At 43.8% G+C, this 16,778-nt stretch overlaps 1 long non-coding RNA gene across 4 annotated transcripts in view; it reads left to right on the plus strand.

Moving 5' to 3' along the window:
- Positions 1–16,778, plus strand: part of LOC128352398 (uncharacterized) — a 48,851-nt gene that overhangs the window by 18,755 nt on the left and 13,318 nt on the right. For 3 of the 4 annotated variants that reach the window (XR_008320375.1, XR_008320378.1, XR_008320377.1), the window contains exon 3: positions 7,998–8,113. This is a non-coding gene — a long non-coding RNA (uncharacterized LOC128352398). Of the gene's footprint in view, positions 1–6,391; positions 6,421–7,997; positions 8,114–16,778 lie in introns of all 4 variants that reach the window. The other variant, XR_008320376.1, reaches the window with a different exon arrangement.

Below are 16,778 nucleotides of genomic sequence, written 5' to 3' on the forward strand. Positions count from 1 at the left end.
CCTGTGAGGTCTTCTCAGTAGGCCCTCCTTAATGTCCCTGGTCCTGGTGTAGTGCGTGGTGCCTGGGCCCATAGCAGGACCTTCTCTGTGGCTGCCCCTCTTCTTTGGAACACCCCACCCCGATTTGTTCAGCCCCCTCCTTAGTGGCTTTCAAGGTCCTTCTCAAGACCTACTTTAGCAACCCATGGAGGTGGTTGGCACCCTCGCTCTGGGCCACCCCAGCACCCCCCAAGTGCAGTTATGGGGCTGCTGAAACCTGCATTCTTCCCTATGGAGAAAAACCTTAAAGCCACTTGTGGGGTGCTGGGGTATCCCAGAGTGAGTGGTGGTCTAGTGCAAAGAGGGTGCCAACCACCCCCATGGATTGCTAACCCATGGGGTACTGGGTTTTGTTGTTTCTGAAGTGTTCTGAGTGTAGATTCTTTGGTAGCATATAAGATTTTCAATGACAAACCATGAATCCACTCTCATCTGCTAACCTTAAAGACACATAAACTTCAAAAATCACTTAAAAATCAGCCCTTTACCCAATTCCTTTCAAATAATTCTGATAGCTTCCTGGGCCCCCTTGGGCACTACCACCCACCACACTCTGCTCTAGGCCACCCCTTTGCCCCTGACGTGAAGCTACACATTTGCTGGCACCTCCATGCTTCTTTATGGAGAAAAACCTTAAAGAAGCATAAACTTCAAAAATCACTTAAAAATCAGCCCTTTGCCCCATTCCTTTCAAATAATTCTGATAGCTTCCTTGCACACCTTGGGAACTACCACCCACCACACTCCACTCTAGGACACCCCTTTCTCCCTGACGTGAATCTATACATTTGCTGCAATCCTCATTATTCTCTATGAGGAATTCCAAAATACTTTTAAAATTCACCAGTAATCAGAGGAGTGTCCGATTGCCTTGGAACTTTGTGGATAGTAGGCACCCCTGGTTGTCTACCACCCACCCCACCTTTGTGCCCCTAGGTGCTCCATAATAGGGGATATAGGCTGGTTCTGGTCCCATTATACATTATGAGAAAAATAATTAAAAATATTTCAAATATTCTTAAAAAATCAAAGGGGTGTCCAATTGCTTCAGGGTTTGCATGCTTGTTGGCACCCATAGGTGCTCCTCAATAAGGAGTAATAGGCTGGTTTGAGTCCCATTATACCCTATGAGAAAAAAAAATGTTCAAAAATTCATAAAAAAAATCGTACGAGTGTCCGATTGCTTTGGGGTTTGGGTGGCAGGTACCCCTGGGTGTCAGCTACCATCCTACCAATTTTTGGATCTCCAAACTGGTTTGAATCGAACCACCCCCTGGTTCGGTTTGAATTTGAACCTGCAGCTTGAACCTGATGGCTGGTTCGGTTCAAATTCGAACCTTTGAACCACCCTGGTTCGGATTTGAACCGGTTCGAATTCGAACCGGTTCACACATCCCTACTGGTGGCTACTAAGGACAGGCCTTCTCCATTCCTGCCCAAGGCGTTGGAATGCACCCCCTGTTGAAATAAGAGCCTCCCCATCTCTGATAACGTTTAAGAAGGCAGTAAAGACACATTTGTTCATCCAGGCTTTTAATTAGATTCATGGTTTTAAATTTTTAATGTTGATTTTAAATGATTTTAATGTTAATGATTTTAATGTTAATGATCTTAATGTTAATGATTTTAATGTTTAAATGATTTTAATTGTTTAATTGATTTAGTTTGATTTTGATTTGATTTTTGATTTTTTAGTTTTGATTTACAGATTTGAACATTGCTTTAAATTTTAATGTTGCTTTGATTTGTGCTGTTTTATTGTAAATCAGCCAGAGACATGAGTTTTGGGCAGTATATAAATATGTTACATACATACATACATACATACCCCTTCTGTTTCAAAGCTTCAGCTCTGGCACGCCATATAAACAGCCAAGAATTGTGACCCCCAGAAGTAAATATTTCCAAAGCTGGTGCAAAATAAAGTACAAGTTAAGTGAATCTGCCCAGGAATGAGGTAAAACACACAGACATATCCTAAGCCTCTAACTGTATGCTGTGGCTTCCTTCCATCCTCTGGAGCCTCATGGCCAGAACTCCACAGCATACACCTGACCTGATCCCACCTCTCCCTCCTTCTCAAAGCAACTGGCTGCTCAGCCCAGCCCTCTCTTCATCCTGACTGACAGGCTTAGCAGCAAGGAAAATGCCAATCCTTTGTCAAGTTACCCCTGCTAACTTGGCAAAGAGACACTTTTTAATGTGGTGATTTCTTTATTTAGCAAGGGGAGAGTAACTGGCCCTATTCACCCCCAGCACAGTCCCTCCAGTGACTGTTGCTGGTGTCTATCTTGTTTCCTTTTAGATTATGAGCCCTTTGGGGACAGGTATCCATCTTATTTGTTTGTTATTTCTCTGTGTAAACCGCCCTGAGCCATTTTTTGAAGAGCGGTATAGAAATCGAATAAATAAAATAAAATAATAAAATAAATCCTAAGCATCAGCCAACATTTCCCTTGCTGCCAAGTCTATCAATCAGGCTGAGGGAGGGTGGGCTGAGCCTGAGCATATAGCCAGTCAGTGACAGGGAGGAAGAGGGAAGGAGGGATGCTGCCTGACACTCCTTCTCCTCCCCTCCTGGAGAAAGAGCCAAAAAGGCAGCATGTAATTGAGTTGGGGAGGTGAGAGGGTTCTGTGTATCCCATGTACACCCTACAAGGCTTAAAAGTACCCCCAAGGTATTTTCAACCCCAGTTGAAAACTCTTGCTATGCAGTGACTAAGCTGAAATAAGCATAAAGTAATTATACATTCTTCTGTAGTGTTTCCACGCTTCGACTTCATTTCCCTTCCTTTGTTGTTTGTTGTTTCTGAAACAATCCTCATTTCATTGTCTCATTTTTGACTACACTGTAATTTAACCAATTTTGCAACATTGCAACATTTCTCTCAAATCCATCTGGGTGCACTACATGCCCAGAAGCAGGGTTCAACAACAGATCAAGTGTGCACTGAATCTTGAGAGCAGCTAGGACTCTATATGTTGAGCTCCTTCAAAAAAGTTAAAATCCCACTCATCCCCCCCCCCCGACCCATTCTCCCCCAACAACTGACTGGTTGTATTTATTTCAAACGTTTTTGACAACTGTCAGTGTGTGCTCTGCCTCACCTGCTCTATATGTGCTCTTGTTAGATTGAGGTGTTTGTATTTAAGAAGAATCAACAAATAGGTAGTGGCCACGATTTATTTGTTATTACTGCCCAATTTCCCCATGGCAGAAATTGCATTTGAAGAATGTTTTAGCTCAAGTCAATTACAGCCTGCTTCCCAGCCTACTAAACTAAAATTGTAAAGGAATCTGCCTTAATACATGTACTCTGGCTTAACTACTTTACAGGACTGTTTTGTTGAAATTGCCATTACTCTAGAATTTATATAGAAATTGGCTGACTTTACACATAGCCTGACTTTATTCTGCAGTCACCTTAAACTCCTGAAGAACTGTCATCATAATTTCCCCTTTTCCATGGAGCTTTCCCATGCAACCTAAAAATTCAATATGCTGATGGAGCCAAAGTAAATCGAAACAGTGAAATGCATAAAGAGCCGGATTCCGAGCACAACCGTAAGGATTTCTAATAGCTGAGATCTCATTAAAAGATAGTGTTTGCATGTAAAGCCCGACAATACTAAGGCCTCATAGGCCTAGTGATTGACAGAACAACTGTACTCCTTGTCCACTAGAGACCTCCATGTTTATGGTTCAGTAAGCAAGGGCATCATGCTGCTTAATTTATATTGCCGAAAACACAACACACTGGTACCAGTTTTCCTCAACTACTTTATTCCTACACATTGGTGACCAGGGCAGGGAATAGGGGTGCACGACTTAAAAGCCCCAGTAGGCCAGAACCAACCACAACTTGGTGTGCAGAACCCAAGGTCAATTTTCAGCACATGATTACAGTAAAATTAATTATTAAAATATTAATAAAAATAATTATTAGTTACTTATGGATCTTTCCCCCTGTCAAGGGACCCACAATTTTAACAAAGCGCAGTGGACATAAAATAGACCCTGCCCCTGCTCAATCAGTGGCACCTGGAGTGCGTGCCGGCCCCAAACAAATGTCAATGTTCTTCCCTCTCCATAACTTTTTGTTGCTTTTAGGCTGGAATCCCAGGTATGCAATCCTAGAGGTTTCCATGGCTCCTGCTGTTGCTGCAGGATATTTCTACCTGTGAGTCAGCAAAAAAAGTTGCAAGTTACCCCTGCTAACCTGGCAAAGAGGCACCTTTAACATGGTGATTCTCTTGATTTAGCAGGGGGAGAATAACTGGCCCTATCCACCCCCAGCACACTACCTCCAGTGACTGTTGCTGGTGTCTATCTTATGTTTCTTTTTTAGATTGTGAGCCCTTTGGGGACAGGGATCCATCTTATTTATTTATTATGTCTCTATGTAAACTGCCCTGAGCCATTTTTTGGAAGAGCGGTATAGAAATCGAATGAATGAATGAATGAAAAAAGTTCCTGTAAGCTGGATCCAGCCATGGGTCTTATGCTGTACAGCCTGTCATAGAGAAAGACAAGCATAGTCCTTTCAAGAGCTTCTTGAGTCCTTTCAAGTTTCCCTTGTGGGTAATTTTGAATGAGACACCATCTCTGTTCCGGTCTGTGGTAGCAATAAGTGAACCTCAGCCTTAGTATCTTTATTAAATAAGGCAAAAATAGTCTGTAGAAACATTCTGTGGCCTCATTATTCAGTTCACATTTACCTATTAAATTTTGTGATATACAATTTGTTGCAAGAAGTCTGTTTCCACCTAGACTGAGCCACTAGAGCTATTACATTAGTTAAGTTTGGATGTGACCAAGACATGAAGACTGTGGCCAAGTCATTCTTTTTCAGGAAGTCTAAGCTGGTAAAACACTGAGCCTGTTCTCATGACCAGTGTTCCCCCTATGACATGTGCATGTTCTCTCTAAGACATGTGCACACAAGTTTTTTGACGTCCACTCAGTTAATTTTAGATCCCACTCAGGTTGAATCGGGAAAGCCCCACTCTGAATGCACGTGTGCACACACTGCCTAGATACTGCCGCTCAAAATAAAACTCATTCCCCACACAGATGGAAAAAATTAGAGGGAACACTGCTTCACAACCACAGATCCCTAGGTAGGATGGTATTAACCCTGGAACTTGTGGTTGTCTGGGGAGCCAGGAGGCTCCTAACCAAACAGCCCAGGTCTGCTAACCAGGTTAAAAGCTAGGTACGTGGGAAATTGACTGTCCTATCTTATTTTCTGGTTGTCTGTGCTGCTATGCAAGTTTAAAATGCTCCTGGGCAGCCAGCAGCCATGTTAACCATAGAGTCCTGTGGCTTTCAAGACCAGGGAAAGGAGAGCTGCTGCAGTACTACTGAGGGCTGCCTCTCCGTCCCTCCTGCAATGCATTATGGAATATGTGGAGGCCCCAGCTCTCAATTTCAGCAATGGAGAACACCACTGTGACAGTCATGTGGGCACACAAGTTGCAGAGCCCAAAGGATCTCTGGTCATCTGGGAGGCACAAGCCTTCCCTCCAGCCCACCCCCATATGGTTGTGAGAACAAGCCTTGCAGGAGATCTGCCTTCCAGGAAGGACCTTTACTCACTGCAAAATAATGTCCTGTTACAGACCAGGCCTGATTTATATACTAAATATGCTCATTGGCTAGTATACAAAAAAAGTCTGTCTCATAAATAGTGTCACCAACGTGACCAAGTTCTTTTATATTAGTGACCACGTTGATCTGGATGCAAGGAAGAAAGGAGATCAAACCACTCAAAGATTCAATGGGCTTTATTGAGTATAAAAGACTAATCTAGAAAAGCAGAAAGCAGAACCCTCTATCAATATTAGCAACAGTATTTAAACAGAACATCCTAACCTGTACCAATATTCACCCGTGTGCCTAACTAACATATGTGTGTGCAATTAAATCTTCCTAGTTTTAATACAATTCAGATACAGGCAGAAAAGAGGGGGGGGGAGACTGAGGGCTGGCATGGTTTTGGAATTAGTAGGGGGAAAGAAGTGGGGGAGGAGAAGGGAGCAGGGAAAGGGGGTGGGATGAGGGAATTCCAGGCAGCATATTTACCAGGATCAGAGACTTGAGCGGAGATCTTTTCAGCTGAGGTCTTTGGCAGAGACAGGAGTTGTTGCAGTGCTCAGATCAGGCATCTTGGGCAGCAAAACTCAGGCATTGCTGTAGTTTCTGTTCATGGACAGAATTCCTGCTTTGCCCCGCGGCTTAGCAGCAAACTCTGGGATCCTCGTGAGCAGCTTTTGCTGTAGGCAAAAGATTGCTAAACTCTCTGTCTAAAAGCCTCATTCTTATACTGTATTTCTCTTTGATCTCTCATAGATCTCATCTTTTCCTGGGTGTCCAAAAAGGTGACAACTTGCTGCTACCTTCTGAACAAAGTCTTAATTATTCAGGATATTGGCCAGTCCAGAGAGATCTCTGAATCTCATCTTCTGTAAACTCTGTGCTGAGAAGGGGGGGGGGGATCTGCATCTCAGAGCTGCAAATTGCATCTTCCCCCAAAAGGTGTTAAAAATTCAGAGGAGTTAGTAAGAGAATTGATCCTATTTGGTGTGAGACAGCCATTACATTATTTCTTGTATATCTCTATCTAGTGTTTTTCTTGTAATTGAAAACAAGAGAATATTTACAGTAACATATATGTGTCAGACATCCAATACATTTAGCTAGGCAGTGAGTTAAGATTTTAAAGTCTACAGGTATTTACTTTGTATTCATGTGAATCGCTATAGAGAGCAATTGAGCTAATCACTGGCAAGGATTAGCATGGATTTCTTGCAACAGGAAGGGGGGAATCAGCCTCTGGCCTCCTTCACAGACACCTGGTAGTCAGTTGCATTTTTGCATATGAGTAGCCTAGGCCAAGCCTTTGTATTCCTTGGATATCCATTTTAACAACACAATGCTGGATCGCCTCCTCCCTTCACAGAGCAGGGAGAGCAACATCCTAGTTCACCTTGAGCTCAGGTATCATTTCTTAATATAAAATGAAATCAGACACAGGCCCATACTTCTGAGCTGGTACCTCTGGTTCTGATATGTTATAGACTGTTCATAACAGTCCCTCATCTCATCCCCACAAGGCAATGAAGGAGGATACCATGGCTCGTGGTACTGAAAGCTCTTGAGAGGTTCAAAAGACCCGAAAGGGATGTACTCATACTGTTCATTATTTATTTATTTATTTATTAGATTTCTATACCGCCCTTCCAAAAACGGTTCAGGGCGGTTTACATAGAGAAACAACAAATAATTACCCATTGTAGATAGCCCACCAGGACACAAAGGAAGTGACTGTCCCAAAGTTGAATTAGAAGCCATAAGAAAAGCACCTGCATATCAATTGCATCCAAGAATCCCTAGAGCTGGGAATATCATTGTATCTGTGGTGGGCTGATGGGTAGATGCATCTACCTTTGAGCATTGGCTTGGACTACATACTCTGTAGGCCTTTCTGGCTCTACAGTAATAGAGGTGGGGAAACCTGTGGCTTTTCCCCAGTGGCAGCACTGAAAAGATCACACAGACAATGGAATTTCACTGTATAAAAGCTTCTTGGCTGAAGAGAGAAGTTCTATTCTCTTCCTCTTTCCCTTGCCCCCAACCCTGCCAGTCAGTAAATTAGCTAATGCCACAGTTTATCCAAGGTTGAATTTCTTAGGGGAAATCCCTGCTGAGTGCAATGAATTACTAATGGCTACTTGCTCTTTTCCTTAAAATGGTTTTCTGATGCATTCCTTGTAACAAGCAAGATAGAAATTATCTCTGCATCGTTACTTGAATTAGCCCTGCAGAGATGTACCATAACCCTGGCTGTGCAACAGGCCCTGTTCAGCTATCCAGACTGACTATTATTGCTACCTGAAACACTCTAAATTAAACTTTGAAAAGTCTCATTTTCTTTTCTGGTGAATTTAATTGTCAGACCACGCCCTCAGTCATGGAAAGGGATGAAATGAGTGAAAAGCAAGCAATACCACTTCTATGGAATTCTATGGAAAGACCAATCAGAAACTCAAGCCAGGAGAGAGAGAGAGACTGGTATGTTAATAGAACAGCTCTGGGGTGCTGGATGAACATTCCTGTAGTCCTTTTTGACTAGTGTGGGGAATCAGCATGACTATATGGATCAGTTCATTACAGTACTAATTTGTGCAAAGTTTTGGACTAGAAATGATGCAGAGACAGAAATATAGTACAGATTTATTTAGGGCTAATTGGGGTACAGGAAAAGAAAAAGATTGATTAGGCAAAGTGAGGAGGCAATAAAATCTTAACTAACAGTATTAATCAGAGCCTCACTTAGAAGTGTTTCAGCATATGGTCCAAATTGTCAATTAAATCAGCTTAAGACTTGAAAAAGGACCCAGATGTAAACTTAAGGTGGAGAGAGAAGGGAATGAGGGAATTTAAAGGGACAGCTGGTTAGTATTACCGGTCCCAATCCATAGGTGTGTTGAGTGCACTTGCAGGTAGGTGTGCACAGGTAGACTTTCTTGCAGGAGCAAAGTAGAAAGGCAGGAAAGAGAAGAAACAAGTGCACAGTGTGACAACTCATAGGCTAGGGAACCAGGTTAACATTTGGTTCCTGGACCATTTGGTTCCATGGGTATGCTGTTCTCCAGGGTCCTTCTGGGTTTTTCCTCCTCCTCCTTCTTCTGACCATGTGTTGGAATCAGTACAAAGACAAATTCATGCCCTGGGGCAATGCATAAGTCAAGCGCCCTGACTGCAGGGACTGAAATTCACATGTAACAAACAAGTTCATGTTTGCATTAACAAATCAAGCGGGTGTGATTTTTAAGAAAGAAAAGATGGAATAGAAGTGTGTAGGGAGTACTGAATGGTTGAACCCAAGCTCTATCTAAGAGTGGGACATCTCTTCCTGGAAGAGAGATAGGTTTTCTTTTCTGTTAATGATCCTACCTCTGGGTCCTTGCCAGCTCATTAATGTTGTGATAGGGGTGTGCCATGCTTATCTATGTAGCTCTGGAAGCAATTAGTGACGCTATCCCATTGCCTCTTTGGTCTCTTTGACCCAGGTCTGCTTGCTTCCTCCCTTGTAAAACAGCCGGTTGGCTCTTGAGGTTCTCCCTACAGTCTGATTTTGGGCAATGGTGCCTCATGTTTGCTTGTGCTAAGCAACCAAAATGCATATTTTGCCAAATATGGGCATGCGCAGAATTCATGATACCATGTGCTCAGCTATCCAAGATGGAGGTTGAAAGCCTGCAACTCCAAATCACATAGGGGGGTGCTGTTTGCAGCCCCAAGACAAGCTGTTTCGGCAAGAGATATGTGGCTATAGCCAACACAAATGGAGGCTCATGAAGCTTCAGTTTCATTAATCTGGGTTCTCCTCAAATCTCCCCAATTAGAATTTCTGTCCTGTCCAAATCTAATCCTATTTCAGAGACACTCATTGCCATTCCCAACAGTGTGCATCCCTCCATTGCCCCCTGGTGATTTCCCTGTTTCTCAGCATGTCCTGTTCAATAATGCTGGTAGCTATAATCTATCTTTAGATCTGGCAATACTCAGAACAACTGCTGGTGTTCAAATGCCTTCTACTGCCAATGCACAACTTATGCCTTCAGCATAAATAACAAAAATTGTTCGCTTTGTTTTTTAAAAAAACGTCAGTCTGAAACAGCATGCCTGCTGCCAAACTGACACTGTTTCTTCTACCCAAAAAAAGTGTAAAATAGAAAATTAGTGACATATGAAATAATGCACACCTTGTCTGGTTATCTTTTCCAGAACGGACTTTTCACTAATAATGTAGCCTAGGTTGAGATTTGAGACTCATGTAATTTCCATCAATTTTGCATTTGTATAACTATTTATTATTACTATGGTATTTAAAATCGATCCTTTTGATTTACAAGTATTCAATACCCTGCAATAAAATAGGAAGGCATATAAAAGGAGGGGAGCAGGAAAATGAATTACTTGCTAATATGAACTGATGAAACATTGTTGTATCAAAAGTTATAATGTTCATATGATCCTCAAGAAAAACACACATAAGACATTCAAATGCTCCTCCAACCTAAATACTACAAACCTCTCCAATCAGAGTAGCTGTAGACAAGGTCTACACAACACCTGTGTTTGTGAAAGGGAATTTAAGTACCTTTAAAAATCATGCCATGCCAGCTCTTCTTCTGACAGCAATGGCACCACTGCCCCACCTCAAAGAGCCCTGCACGCAAATAGTCCCATATAAGCACGATCAGGGGAGTGGGCTGATGGGGCACTATTTCCCTGTTACTAAGAAAGGGAGGGGGAAATGGAAACTTCCAAAGAGGGGATATGAATATAAGGGAGGACAAAGAATGGCAGGGGTCTGTCCCACGATGACCTAGGATGCTGTTGCAAGGGCATCTAATCAGTCCATGCAGATCAAACTACGCTCCTGCTACATGGGCAGCTTGCTGCTGGTAGGTTTGCCCTCTCATGAGAGGGCCAGGATACTGGGGAGGACCATGGGGCTGTGACCTCTAGGTCTCCCTTCAGACTGCATGCTCATGAGTTGAGCTAACCTAACAAAGGGGGCACCTTTTGTGTGGGGCCCCCATTCTTCATGGTAAAAGATAGAAGTGCTGCAACCCCACCCCTCACCCCCATGAAGCCCTGCACACACCCAAAGGAGATTTTGGCACTGAGATCAGAGCTGGGCCACGTGGGAGGCTGGGGGGAACACCGGCTTGGTGAACAGATCTATAAAACCCATTTAAAATTCCCAGAATTTAAATTTTCCAATCACATACATCATTGTGACTTCCTTCTTGGGGAGCAAAGCACTTGGTGCCTGTCCAGTCATCCCATCCCCTTTCCCTGCTACTTGCCAGGAGGGGAGAGCAAGGGACAGTGTGGGAAGAGGGGATGCTTCTGTGTGACTGGGCCACTTGAGAAACTGACACGCCTGGGATGGAACATGGTGGCATCCCTGTTCTTGGGCAACTGCACTGCTGGATTGAGGAGAGAAGGGGCTTGGAATGGCAGCCACCAAGAAGCACCACAGGCATGGAGCAGGCACTATCCCTGGCACCTGCTCTATTATTGCAGTTTGGAAATCGGCATGCAACTGCAGTTATGGCTGTGTCAGGTTCTGAGGTAACCCTCTGATGGCCAAACCGGATGTCTCAGCAGCGAACCTTTGTGCAAACCAAAGGTCCATTTGGAGTTTGTCAAGGCAAACCATTAGTCATTTCTGCTGCAAAACTGCAGTTCCACGAATGTTGATGTACTGGAGTTCCAACCTCTGCCCCATTAACTCTGGTTTCGTGTTACATCTGAATCCAGCCTAGCTTTTTCTAATCATAGGGATTGCTAAAATTCTTAAACTGAAAAGACACATAGGGAATTCCTATACAGCTGAGAGGCACAGCCACCACTTCAAAAATTCAGCTCTCCTAGCACTTTTCCCAACCACATCACATGGCCCACCGGTTTTTCTCTGCTTCACTTCCACCCTTGATCAGAAGGTTCTTCATGATATGTTTAGGAAACCACTTCAGCTGCCTGACTACATTTTTTACTAGAGAGCCCTGATGCCATTTTTTAGGAAAAAAAGAAAAGGGGTTCAGAAGAGTAGGACTAAGAGCAGAGACTGCTCTGTGCTTAGCCCTTTCCCTACCACTTTCTCCACTTGAAATCACTCTCCTTCTGTGGCTTCCTTCCCATCCCGCCATTCCCTGTTTGAACCGCAGGCCCACAGTCTTTACCACATGGGTAATTCAAAGGGAAGAGCAATGTCTGGAAAAGAAATGGCCCAATGGGCCCTGTAGAAATGAAAGTGAAGTCATGAAGTTTTCTCCTGTCATTCATAATGCAAATGATTTTGTCGCTTCAGACAACTTGTTGGCTCCTTAATCCTACTCACTAGCTCTATGTTATGTTTTGTTATGTTATGTTATGTTATTTATTTATTTATTACATTTCTATACTGCCCCATCCAAAGGCTCTGGGTGGTGCACAGTAAGTAAAAAACAAAAACAAACACCATTTAAAACAAACTGCTTAAAACCATATAAAAACAAATTTAAAACAGTTCAGAGCCATTCAAAACCAATTAAAAATACAAACAATTTAAAAACTTTGGAAGGCCAGCCCAAACACATGTTTAGGGCTCTCTTGAAGACCAACAAGAAGTCCAAACTACGGATATCTGCTGGGAGTGCATTCTACAGGCCAGGAGCAGCTACAGAGAAGGCCCAGTTCCAAGTCATCACCAGGAGCGCTAGTGGTAACTGGAGACGGACCTCTCCAGATGACCTCAACATGCAATGGGGATCATATAGAAGAAGGCACTCTCTAAGGTAACCCGGACCTAAGCCATTCAGGGCTTTAAAGGTGATAACCAGCACTTTGTATCCAGCTGGTGTACCACTGTTTTGAGATCATTCTCTTCAAATAATGGACGCAGCTGTCGAATCAACCAAAGTTGATGGAAAGCACTCCTGGCCATAGCCACCATCTGGGAAACCAGGGTGAGGCCAGGTACACTCCCAAACTGCATACTTGTTCCTTCTGGGCGAGTGTAAACCCATCCAGCACAGGAAGATCTAACTCATCCCTCAAATTCTGATCCCCCACAATGAGCACCTCCATCTTGCTTGGATTCAGCTACAGTTTGTTGTCCCTCATCCAGCCCATTACTGCGCATAGGCAGGCATTTAGGAAGTGAATGCCATTTCATGATGATGATGATGATGATGATGATAAGGAGAAAGAGATTTGGGTGTCATAAGCATACTGATTACACCCTGCATCAAATCTCCTGATGACCTCATCCAGCAGTTGAGAAGAAGTTAAAAAGCATTGGTGACAGAATGGAGCCCTGAGGGAAAACAGCTCCTGTTTCAAAGAGCAACCATTACCAAGCTCCACCTCCTGGAATCTGCCTGCGAGATAGGATTGGAACCACTGCAAAGTGGTGCCCTCTTTCCCCAACTTCCCAAGGCAATCCAGAAGGACACCATGCTTGATGGTACTGAATGCCGCTGAGAGATCCAAAAGAACCAACAGATTCACACTCCCTCTGTTGATTCCCTGGTAAAGATCATCCACCAGGCTGACCAAGGCTATCTCAAACCCATAGCTTACTCTAAAGCCAGTTTGAAATGGGTCTAGATAATCTGTTTCCTCCAAAACTGCCTGGAGCTGGTTAGCCACCATTCTCTCAGTCAGCTTGCCCAACCATGGGAGATTGGAGACCAGCCTATAACTATCCATTGCTGAGAGACCTAGGGAAGGCATCTTAAGAAGTGGTCTAATAACTACATCCTTCAAACAAGGAGGCATCCTACTCTCCCTCAGCAATGAGTTAATGATATTAACTAGGCCACCCCAAACAATTTCCCTGTTAGACAGAAGCAGCCAAGTCAGGCAAGGATCCATAGAACAAGTGGTAGGCCGCACTGCCCCAAGCAGCTTGTCCACATCCTCAGGCATCAAAGATTGAAACTGATCCTATCTAATACTGCAAGAGGGATTGCTGGACATCACCTTAATAGACTCTGCAGAAACAGTGGAGTCCAAGTCAGCCCTAATAGAAGAGATTTTGTCCACAAAGAACCCATTAAAAACATTACAGCAGAATGCAGTCTTCAGGGACTGGATCAAAATGTAAGGTCCTGGAACTAACTGAGATAGTCCCATAGTTATCACGGCCACTATGAACTCCAGAGCTGCACCAGACAAGTCAGATTCAAAGTGGATATTGAAGTCCCCCAACACTAAGAGTCTGGGTGACACCAAAACCAACTCCAAGACCAGCTCCATCAGCTTAGTTAGGGAGTCAGTTGGGCAGCAGGGTGGATGGTATGCCAACAGAATACCTAATCTATCCCTTGTTCCCCGCTTCAAAAATACACACTCAGTATAAGTCAGCTGCCTCACAGGAGCCCTGATAAGGGAGATGGTATTCTTATGGACCACAGCCACTCCACACACGCCGCCCACTTCCCCTAGCCATCTCCACAACAGAGTAGCTTGGTGGGATAAGCTCAGCCAAAACTGGGCCACTAGCCTCAGTTATACAAGCCAGATCGGCTCCCTCATCCCTCATAATGATCATGTCATGGATGATTTCAGTCTTATTCTGAACCAATCTGGCACTGCAAAGAAGCATGGCTAGGTTCTTTGGGTAGTTGGAACTACTCCCTGAGGCCTGAAAGCTGACAGGGCAGCCGGAAATGGAAACAGTTACTAAATTACTAGTTTCCCTTCCCCTGTAATATCCTGCTGCTCTGCCAACACCAATTCTTCTATTCCACACCACAACAATGATAGCTGCACCAGAGCTGCAGGACTCACCCCACTGCATCACCTTTCCCAAGAGAGCCCGAACACGTGATAGCCAAAGGCCTGGCACAATCCAATAAAAGGAGGACTAACAAACTTTAACCCAGACTTCCACACCCGCCTTAATCTAACCCCCCCCCCCCGACCTCAGTATTAACCAGAGGCATATCTAGGGAAAATAGTGCCTCGTGCAAGCACTGAAATTGCACCAAACATCTGACACCCATCTTTCAGAAAACTTTACCATAATATCAGCTCAAAAATACAAGTCAAGCTCATTAATCTTTTAATATTTCAAAAACTATTTAGCAGTGGCCGTAGCCAGACCAAAAAATGCTGGAAAACTACAAATTTCAGTGTGCTGGGGCTCATGAAATACCCAAATACTATGTGGAGGTGTACCTGGAAAACTAAACAGAAGTGCCTGTCTAATTCTTTACTATGCATTGTAGCATCACTATTACATAAGTTTTAAAAATAAATGGAAAATTTGACTTTTCCCAGATACTCTGAAAATAATTAAAGGATATGCAGAGTAAACTGTGTGACTTCTTGGAATATATTCTAGTATTTCAGAAAGACAGTTAAAATGAGAGAGAGAGAGAGAGAGAGAGAGAGAGAGAGAGAGAGAGAGAGAGAGAAACTCCCAGTGGGCCTTAATACTAAGGATTCCACACTGATTCAAAGACAAACTCACCATTAATAGCCATATTATTAAGACATCACATTTAACTCACTTATCACAAGAAGCAAAGTAAGAGCAAATGAATACAATACTAGCTCATAAGCTTCAGCTCAGTATTCACAAGCCCTGATTCTCTGTACATAGTGCCAAACTGAATGTGTGTATAGTGACATATAGTTAGATAGATAGATTGATATAAACTGTAACCCCTTTGGGAGTCTTCCTAAAGGCTGGGGGGTCTGCAAAGGTTTCCCCTCCCCCCACTGACATCTAGGGCCTCACAGGGACCATTTGAGCATGTGTGGTGGCCATTTTCTAAATTATTATTTTTTTAAAAATGGCCGGTGAAAACAAAATGGCCACCATGCATACTCAAATGGCCTCTGTGCGGCCTGGCATGGCCTAGGGCCTCACAGAGACCATTTGAGCATATGCAGTGGCCATTTAAAAAAATGTTTTAATTTTTAAAAATGGTGCCCCCCTTCAAGTGGCGCCTGGGGAATGTGCCCTACCTGCCTCACCCTAGATACGCCCCTGGTATAAACACTGTGCTGCTTGCATACTTGGGGGGACATGGGATCACTGTGGCAAGCCATACACCCCAATATAAGCACACCATCTTTACAAACCCTGCATGCTTACAAAATGTATGTACATTGGTGCTGTATATGCAGTCAAAAAGCCTGCAAAAATATGGTCTCTGACAACCAAAATGAAAGACAACTTCGTAAGCACCATGCAGACAGAAAGGATTTGCATGAACAGGTTTGGAGGCCCTTTTATGGGCCTCCGAACTGGTTCAAACCTTGCCCGGCTCAAGGGTTTGACAGTGGGGGGGTGGCTTTAAGGGTGGGGGAGGATGCACTTACCCCCACCCCGCCACATTTCCCCCACCCCCACACGTTTCCCTAGAAGCCTGTCAGGGCGGCAGCATACCTCCCAGCTGCCCCACTCCAACGTTATCTGGAAGTAGTAGGTGTGACTGCATGCATCGCTCATGCACACACATCGCACACATTGTGCAACACGCACAGTTGTAGCTACTACTTCCAGTTACTTCCAGATAACATCAGAGCGGGGCAGCAGGAAGGTATGCTGCTGCTCCGATGGGCTTCTAGAGAAACGTGCACCGGCAGGGGAAATGCGGCGGCAGCGGGGAGTGCATCCTGTCCTGCCCTTAAAGCCACCACCACCCCACCATCAAACTGGCCTCCACCATCGAACCGGCCCCCACCAGTTCCATGCACATCCCTAGCAGATGGTCCAGTGATCAAAAAGCGTGGCAAGCCCCTTGCCACCACAATCCTGCTTCTTCCTTATTTCACTATACATGAATTCACTGTATTTGTGTGCTATCAGGAGTATAACGCTACTGCTGCCTACTAATCTAAGAAAAAGAACATGAGATAAATGAATGCACACAACAGCAGACAAGATTTGGCAATTAGTTTACAAGTAAAACTTTGGGGCTATAAAATGAAGTGTACCTCTAATTAGAAAATCTCACCAGCAGGATTTGGGGAAATATTGCCTTAGAGATTCTAAGCATTTTCTGACATCTTTAAGTACAGGTTTTCTTATCTTCAAATGTAGAATACCAATCAACAACAATAAAAATAGTTTTCCTATAAAAATATTTTGAACACATACTTTCTTTGGAAAGTATTTCCATATTTCCTCATAATCCACATACTACCATTTAAAAACCTT

The sequence above is a fragment of the Hemicordylus capensis genome, chromosome 3 (assembly GCF_027244095.1).
Source record: "Hemicordylus capensis ecotype Gifberg chromosome 3, rHemCap1.1.pri, whole genome shotgun sequence".
In the NCBI taxonomy this organism is placed as follows: domain Eukaryota; kingdom Metazoa; phylum Chordata; class Lepidosauria; order Squamata; family Cordylidae; genus Hemicordylus; species Hemicordylus capensis.